Source organism: Olea europaea, chromosome 4, assembly GCF_002742605.1.
Source record: "Olea europaea var. sylvestris chromosome 4, O_europaea_v1, whole genome shotgun sequence".
NCBI classification, from domain to species: domain Eukaryota; kingdom Viridiplantae; phylum Streptophyta; class Magnoliopsida; order Lamiales; family Oleaceae; genus Olea; species Olea europaea.
Window position 1 is genome coordinate 10,514,196 of NC_036240.1, and position 10,166 is coordinate 10,524,361.

Sequence of the window (10,166 nt, forward strand, 5' to 3'; positions counted from 1 at the left end):
TATAAATCTTCTATATTTTCTCGAAACTCATTTTGAGAACAATGTCATAGGCGTATTGAATGATCTAAATGAATATCGAAAATAGTTAAACGCACATCAAACGTGTGTTTTAAAAAATACGCATAACTCATTTTTTTTTTAAAATAATAATTATTTATTAATGTTTATTATTATTTCGCGAAAATTTTTATAATAAAAATATTATGTGGTATAAAACAGAAGATCAATTATCCAAGGAAAAAAAATTTGTTGTACGTGATTAGGAGTGAATGACTCATCGGTATGCATGTAAGGGTCAAATGGGCAATAATGAAATGCTTCCTAAACGAACAATAACTGGCATGATAAAAAATTCCTACAATTTGCTGCCATAATTTTTGTCTCACTCTATCATAATGCACGAGAAGATTTTTTTTGAAAGGGACAGCTACAGTAACTCATTTGTGTAAGTCAACAATGGAGGCAATAAAGTGGTTTCATTAATTTCATTTCTAGAAGCTACAGCATCTAACGAAGTGAAAGGATATTTTTTAAGTGAAGCTACACTAATCGTGAGCAAATGGTTCTATAAAGTCAATAAAGACAGCAATAATGCTGCCATATTTCATTATTATTTCCAGAAAAACTTTTTTTTTGTGATGAATAGTGCATAACGAGTTCAGCTACAGTACAAAACCAGTTAAGTGTGAAACCGCTACCTCAGGTTGAACAGTAAATGTTGAATCCTCTCTTTTAAAGTAAAGGGGATATATATACCAACCACCAAAGAATCATTCTACGCGTGACTTACCAAACTTTTAGATGCATTCAATAATCAATTAAAATATAAGTTTAAAGTTATATCTTTCAATCTCGATAACTTGGGCTCCGCTAATCTAAATTAACTTTTTCTCGAGTCTAACATGCATGATTAATTACGATCTTTCCAACGAGCTCAATATTCATATATTTATCGTTGCTTAGTCAATATCTACATTTTAACATCCAACAATATTGAAATTTACTTTGTATCTATATATTAGTCCCTAAACTTCCAAAATATTAAAATATAGTACACATAAATTAAATTCTAATCTATGAAATTTTGAGACATTACAATCCTTTAAAATGAAAAAAAGAAAAGAAAAATTCCCGAAAGAAAAAGAAAAATTCTTATTGAAAGGTATGTCCAAATTAAGTTGGCACAAAAAATTCAGAGTTTGAGCATCAATTTCTTTTGATTTTTTTTTGTTTATCAATTCTGATTTTCAACTTTCAATCTCTTCTTACTGCCACAGCTTCATTTTTTAGGAATTTAGTCATAGCTTTATTTTTCCGAGAAGTAGAACTCTGGCAAAATGGGTGAATTACCTTTTGGGCTTTGAGTAGAGGTAGTATGTACTATAAAAGCGAGAAAATTACCTTGCTAGGTTTTATTGCTTGTGTAACGAAGGTGTGGCGATCCCGAAAATGGATAATTGCAATGAAGAAAGGTGTGGTGGCGATCACAAACAGCGATAATTGCAACGGGTTAGCTTTCGTAATGGTTTGTAAATTGTGTGGAGGCCATCAATGGGTGGTGGAGGCTTTGATTTTTGGCTTGGGTGGGTGGGTAGGATGAGGGGGTGAAGAAGAAGATGAATAGTTTTCTTTTCTTTTATTTTGTTTTGGTTATTATGGGTTAAAATGCAAAGTTACCATTTTATCCCCTTTAATTTGGTCAAAATTGGTCCAAATCCACTTTTTTTGGTCAACTAATGGTCAAATGAATGGTTTCCATCCAGTTGGACTCCAAGTGCATATTTATGAAATGTTTGGGACCTTCGTTGACACAAATCGAAGGTTAGGGGTAAAGTCTGCAAAAATTGAAAAGGTTAGGGACTACTGCTGCAATTTTTCCTAAAATACAACTAATAACATATTCAATCATAGCTTTTACAAATCAACGAAGTTCAATTCAAAAACATACAAATAATAAATTGTCAAATAAAATTAATTTACCAACATATACAAATATTAAAAAGTAGACACTAATACTAAAATATTGGCGATCCATATTAATAATTCATTTGTTTAAGCCTTCAAGTTTACATAAAAAAAATTCTTGAATTATAAGTCATAGAGATAAAATATTTTTAAATATTACTGATACTTATTTGATTTAATCATCAATTGGACCAAAAAATTGGATTTAGAAATTGGTTAGGTTGGGTCAAGTTAACTAGGCTAGGGTTTGGAAGATGAAGTGTCAATCAATTACTTAATTAGTTAATCAGTTAATTTGTTTAGAAAAATTAAAATAATTTGATTTATTCAATATAAAAAAATTTAGAAAAATTCGGTTTTTAGTCTAGAACTTAGAACCGAATCGTATCCATTGGTTATCGATTCAGATATCCATTGGGTATTTAACTTGAGAAGAACCATCGAGTTCGGTTCGATTCGGGAGTTTTGTCCAGCCCTACCACAAATTTTCATTAATTTTGAAGTATTACAAAAAATTTACAGTTTTTGTACTAAAGGCGAAACGATAAAATAAAATTCTTTAAAAAAAAAAAAAATAACTGGAACATTCATAGATTTAATTTAAATCATGGAATTCGCATCTAAAAAATAGAACATAAACACCTAACTAGTTAAATATTATGTATTTGAACGAATTAAACTAACTAATAAATTTAAAAAGAATAACTTCATATTTATTTTTCTTTTCTTTTCGATCCACTAGCAACCCGCATCACCATCTTGCCGCAGATCTAATCGACCCCCACTAACGTATAAAATTATTGTAAAAGTGAGTATTTAAAAATAATAAGTAAGATACGCGCAGTTTTCATACATATTATAAAACAATAACATACACACTTCATACTACTCCTCTCTTATGTAGTATATCAGTGACCAAATGACGCACCCATCTTAAGTCATCTTAAATTTTCAAAGGATTTCATATCTCTTTCTAAAGAATTTGAAGAGAGAGATGAGGTAAATGTGTTAGCATCTACTTCTGATATAAATGGTGGTGAGGTCTATATGAGTACAAGTCCAGTTGCATACACTGCTGAATTAAATCTAACTGCTAATTCCCGCATCCATGAGTGGATACTTGATTCTGGTGCATCTTTTCATGTGACGTCTGAAAAGAACTGGTTTTATAAGTTGCATGAATCTAACGTTGGGCATGTTGTATTGTGTGATAACTTTGCCTATACTATTGCTGGAATTGGTGACATAAACGTAAAATTTGACACGGGTTTTGTGTATACGTTAAAGGATGTTAGATATATTCCTGAATTGTCTAGGAATTTAATTTCAGTAGGAAGATTTGAGAAGGACGACTTTACTAATAAAATTGGAAATGGTATGCTAAAAATGATCAAGGGTGCTTTAGTTTCCATTAAGGGAATTAAGAAAAACGATATATACATTACTATTGGGGAAGTGATTAGAGATATGAATTCCTCTATCTCCTCTGCCAAGATTGATTACACACACATGGCACAATAGACTAGCTCACGTAGGGGTCAAGAGACTTAAGCTACTTAATGAAAAGGGTGCTTTTGGTAATGACTGTGTGTCAGATTTTCCATTTTGTGATCATTGTGTGCTTGGTAAGCATCACAAAACTTCTTTTTCCACGAGTGTTAATAGAGCTAAAGGCATGCTCGAATATGTGTACTCTGATCTTTAGGGTCTTGTCAGTAACCCCACATCGGGTGGTAATAGGTATTTCCTGTCTATTATTGATGGCTATACTAGGAAAGTGTGGGTCTATCTTTTGAAGGATAAATCTGAGAACTTCGATAGTTTTAATAATTGGAAGAAACAAGTGGAAAACCAAACTGGCAAGAAAATCAAATTTTTAAGGACAGATAACGGCCTGGAATTCTGCAATAAAGAATTTGATAGTATGTGTAAAGAAAGCGGCATAACTAGACATAAGACCGTTCCCTACACCCCTCAGCAGAATGGGGTAGCAGAAAGGATGAATAGAACCATACTTGATAAAGTATGTTGCATGATGATCAGTTCGGGTGTTCCCAAGTCATTTTGGGGTGAGGCTGTTATGACAGCTTGCTATTTGATTAATCTTACTCCTTCTGCTGCATTGAATGGTGACACTCCGCATGGAGATGGTCGGGTAAACTGAGTGATTACTCGATATTTAGAACTTTTGGCTGTACAGCTTTTTCTCATCAAAGTGAGGGTAAGCTGGAACCTAGAGTTAGGAAGTGTGTTTTCCTAGGACACCCCGATGGTGTTAAGGGTTATAGGTTATGGGATAGAAGCCAAAAAGGAGTTAAAATCATCATAAGTAGAGATATCACGTTTAACGAAAATGAGATGCCGTGTATTAAAGGGGTAAACGGGCCAAGATTCAAGCCATCCATAAGGAATACAATTGGGCCGGGTGTAGCTCATGGACTTGGTTGTTGGACTTATTTCATTCATCGGCCTATGTCTATGAAATAATATTAACCCACGTTAACATCATAGCTCGGGATTTATTGGGTATCAAAAACCCAACAAATCTCCACCTTGATGCCCAATAAATCTGCAAGCAATCAAAACACATAGTTAACACTTGCATAATCAAGGTAGCCAATAAAATTGGATCACAGACCTTACCTCGTGTTTTCAACTTGAAACACATACCATACCTGCTCCATGTACTCACTGGGGCTAAGGTAAAAAACACCCAAGTAGAAGCAAATATTTAACAGTAAACAATCAAGAGCAAATACACATGCGATGACGATATACTATAGGATAACACACACAGATCTTTTCAGAAACATGTTCACATAGAACCATAGATTAACACCAAGTCAATCAAACCACGGTCAACCACATATACAACACATGCATAAATGACCCTAAGAAAAGATCTCACCACGCTTATCCTATCCCATTCCGTGTTGCTCACACCTCGAGAACACATATCTCCTCTCATCGCCCACCACGCTTACTAGATAGATCACTCAACTCATGTCTAACTAGTAAGTCACAATAGATCCTAAATCCACGGGATAATCCTCTATCTCCATATCACTTCTCCCAATCTACGTGGATAATGGGTCTCCACCTAATAGAAGTGATAAAATTGTCTCTCTCACACTCCACCTGATCGGGGTCTCTTTCCAGATAAAAGATCCTAGACATTTGATCACATCTCCACTCGTGATCTAAATGTCACACTCCACATCCCCGGTACAAACCACCATGTACCTCTAGGCATCTATACTCCACCTCACCAAAAGACACACAACGCACTGCTAATGCATCCTAACCCACTATGCATGCAAGCAATTAGACCAAGTAATCCTAATGTCTCAAATTCATGCAAATGCACATATCAAACGCATTGAAATGTAGCAGATAATCATGCAACAAAATTTAGACAATCACACACATGTAGAAAGGATCACACACATATGCATATGCAGTGACTAGGTTTACACTTAATAAACCTCACTGGGGTCATAACTCGACCCCTCAACCAAATTCGTCTCACCTCTCATCTTTCCTTTCAGCTTATTTTTCTTCTAGGGACAGTCCCTAATAAAGTGTCAAGACTTACCACAACTGTAACACCTTTTACCACTAGACTTGTCTCGTCCCTTGCCCTTCTTCTTACTACCCTCATCGCTCAAGTCACTACTCAAATCATTACTGTCTTGAGTTCTACCCAAATTCATCTGCTTAAACTTCATTTTACTCCTCATCATATATAACTCGCCACTCCTGTTATCCTCTTTTTCAGTCTTAATCTCCATCTCCTTATTCCTAAGTGAGTCTATGACAATCTCGGGTGTTAAGGTGTCCCTACCATACTTAATTGCATTCTTAACTTCCCTATATGAATTAGGCATGGAATTAAGCAGAATAATAGCCTTATACGTTTCAGATACCTCTTCATCACAGTTAATGATGTCTTGAACTAATTTGTTAAAGACATCAGATTATCATCAAGATCCTTTGAAGGATTCATTTTAAAGCTGAAAAATCGTTCAAGCAAGTACAATTTATTAGGAGTTGACTTAAGCAAATATAAGTCCTCCAACTTTTTCCAAAGTTATTTTGTAGAATCTAGTTTTCCTACTTTTCTCAAAACAGTATCAGACAGGTGTAAAATAATTAAAGTGTATGCAAGTTCATCATACTCTTCTTTTTGTACTTCTGTTAAATTTGCAGGAAATTTGCCATCTATGGCTTTTGAAACTTTTTGTTGGATCAAAGTACCCTTCATCTTTTGTTGCCAAATTGAAAAATCCCCTTTCCCATTAAAAATTCCAACTTCAAAACGTGAAGATATTTTTAAAAAACTAGAACAACGAAAAGCACAGATAAGTCACACAAAGTTATCCTACGGCCGCAATATACACCATTCTAGATTTTCAAGGTTTTGTAAGACTCGCGGTCTTAGATCAAGGGAATGTTCGAAAGGGTAAAGTCACGGTATTTCTAACGGAATAAGTAAGCAGCGAAAATAACAGTGCAGCAAAAAATACGTCTAGCAGATAACTAGTCCCACAGTAATTTGATCACTAAGAATTACAAGACTGATTTTAAACCAAAAACAAATACTCAATCAAAAAGATCAATCAAGACCACGTAACCCTAATTCTAGCACAAGTAATGACAACCCCCAACCTATTGTCACCCTACACGGTGACGCGCTAATGCTGAAAAATTAACGGGTCAAGAGAGATGTGAATCTACTGCTTTAGGGTCGCAATATTGGCCGAAAGTAATTCAGTAGATATATGCAGATTCAACCGTCGATCCACCGGGGGCAAAATTGTCCAATTTTTTCTGTATAACCTGAAACAGAAAATAAACAGTGTCAGTGCGTTCAGGGGATTAAAATGAGCAAACTACCCGAAGGAAGTTTGCCCGAAATCGCCGCCACGCGCTGCAGCCGTCGCCACGCGCCACACACGAAGGGGCGCTTCAGCCTGCTGGTCCCAAATATAGGATCGGTTTTGCCAGAAAGTGAATGGATTGGCCGAAAATGAGGGTTGCAGCCACGGTTTTTCACCCAAACCCGCGACTCACCGTCGGTTTTTGCTGATTTTCAGGCCGGGGAAAGTTGCTACTGCTCTGATACCAAATGTTGCGGAAGCTCTCTCAAAAGGATCTTCAAACGGTGGTTTTTCAGGCTCAGTCCAACGCACCTTTCTCAACCAACAACCAGTCCAATCGGCACCAAACCCCAACCAATTGATTCACCTTGGTTGCTATGCAATCTTACCAACGTAGGACAAGAAAGGATGATAATTTATGGCTACAAAGGTTAGGAGAAGACACCACAAAGGTATACTATGAAAGAACCACCAATTGCACACATTATACAAGCGTTCTGGACACTTCTGGACACCTTTTTCTCACACAAAAGAGGGACAGCCGGGATTCACTATTTCTTCTCTCAAAATCACACACTCATCATATGAAAGTGGCTAGGGTTATAGCCAAATATATACTCTAGGGTTAGGCTTTAAGTTAGGCCATTAAAGGGGTAAACAAGCCAAAATTCAAACCATCCATAAGGAATACAATTGGACCGGGTGTAGTTCATGGACTTGGTTGTTGGACTTATTTCATTCATCGGCCTATGCTTATGAAATAATATTAACCCATGTTAACATCATAGCCCAGAATTTATTGGGTATCAAAAGCCCAACAGAAGATCACTGGAAATTCATGCATATTTAATTGAATACATAAAAAAGCATAAGAAAATAAATCACTTGCACATAAGTATTTTACCTCGTTTATTGAAAGGTTGTAAAATAATGCACCGGAAAATGAATAAATATTCTGTGGTGAATTTTTTATTTTTTTGACTTCATGGTGTATTTATGGTGAAAATAAATTTAGGGTTTTACTGAAATAACACAAAATCATGTACCACCACAAATTGGATAGGGATGGGTTCAAATGGTAGAGTTATTATTATACTCTATTACTAATTTTTCTAGTAAAATCATCCCATTGAAAATATAACACTGGCCGACTTGGACTTGATTTCAAAAAGTGATATTTGAACTATACACTATTAATTTCATATTAAATAAAATTGTGTGTGTGGTAGGAATTTAAAGAGAAATAATATTGCAAACTCCACCAATTCAATTATCATCTCAAAGGTCATGCAACTTTGTCCACTATCTAGGATTGCATTAAAGGTCAGTTTGATTGCAAGAATGAAATTTGGGTGGAAAGAAAATGAAATTCAGGGGATTGAATCGTCCATAACTTTTTTCTGAAAATTGTCAATAATGTGTTTGATTGGTATAATTTTTCACCTGAATGTTGAATTTTTTTTTTATCTTTTGATGTTCGTTTGACTTTGTTTTTCAAGAAAATTGTCAATTAAATGGATAAAATTTGAACTATACTATTAATTTCATATCAAATAAAAATTTGTGTGTGGTAGGAATTGAAAGCGGAATAATATTGCAAGCACCACCAATTCAATTATCATCTCAAAGGTTATGCAACTTTGTCCACTATCTAGGATTTCACTAAGGGCCCGTTTAATTGTAAGAATGGAATTTGGGTAGGAAAAAAAAAGAATTTTAGGGAATTGAATTTCCCCGAACTTTTTTTTTTTTTTTGAAAATTGTCAATTAATGTATTTGATTGGTATAATTTTTCACCTGAAAAATGTTGAAATTTTTTTATCTTTTGGTGTTCGTTTGGCTTTATTTTTTTTTTTTTTATAAAAATTGTCAATTAAATGAATAAAATTTGTTACAATTGAGGATAGAATTTGTTCCAATTTAAAAAAAAATCCGGGTTGGTGGGAATTTGTTCCAAGATAAAATGTTTCCATGGAAAATAGGCCATATCAAACAAGCCCTAAACAGGAAAATGAAAACGAAATTAGAGACACACCTATCATTTTAAAATCTTATCTTGACACGGGAAGAGAAAAAGAAAAGGAAATAAGACGTCATATTTTGTAAAACTTGAGATACTAATAACTGTGAAAACGTTGTGAGTTAAATATTCACCCCTGTTTGATAAATATTAAAATTAGATTTTTAGTAAATTTTGATAAAAGTTGATAGAATGTGTGATTGAAAAGTAGTAGGTTTGTGAAATATGTGGTTATAATTAATTATAAACATTAATTTTAATTTTAATCAAATTTTTTAATGATACCAAGGGCTTAATTTCAAAAAATGCTATTTGATAATTAAAGCATAACATTATATAAATTTGTAGCTGAACCCGTAGTTTAGTTAATTCTTGGAAAGACCCAAAAGAAGTTTACAATGATGTGCAGCTCTTAGCTCGTGCACGCTGTTGGTTTTTTGAGAAAAATGATTTTTCAGATATTTTGTGGTTAAAAACTTGAAAAAAAATTATGGTTTCATGTATAAAATTATTTTATTAGAAAAATGTATAGATAAAAATGAATATTATTTTTAATGTTTTTAAAGAATTTCGTTTTCGAATGAAAAATCAAATAAAAATTTTAGGTTCTGAAATCTCCTTGCAACTTCGCTAGTAGTAGCCAACCAGAATCCATTCATTTTTGAGTAACAAGACAAATTTGTCTAAACGTTTTACTGCAAATTGTTATCTCATACATGCCAAAGGCCCCTATTATATCTACTCGTTTCTATACGACTATACGACAAATTAACCATAGAATTCTTATCATTTTCCCGTGCACAAAGTTTGAAATGGCTCGACCTCGTGTGCTTCTTAGTAACTTTTCCTGCACAAGGCCTCGTTTGCTTCCAGTAACTTTTCCTGCAACTTCTTTAAATCATGATGCTACTTGCATCAATGAAACAAGTAGATAATATGTATGGTTGACGTTAAGGATTCAACACGTTCCAGAGACATGCGGTTTATCTTCCAACAAAGAAACTCCAAAAAGAATGTATGAAGAAAATATTGCATGCATAGCTCCCATTTCGAGGCAAGCCTGGTCCTGGGGTAAGGCCAGTGAGGCCCGAGCCTCAGGCCCAAAACCATTAAGGGGCCTATTTTTGGCCCCCCTCCCTTTTTTAAACAATATAAGCAGCCCAAAACTAATTATCCACCAACCCACAATTCATTTAACCTAAAATTCCAACCCAATTCATATATCCAAATCCAATATCACAACCCAATCCATTTAACCAAATTCCTAAATTCCCAAAATCTAAAAATCTGAAAATTGAATA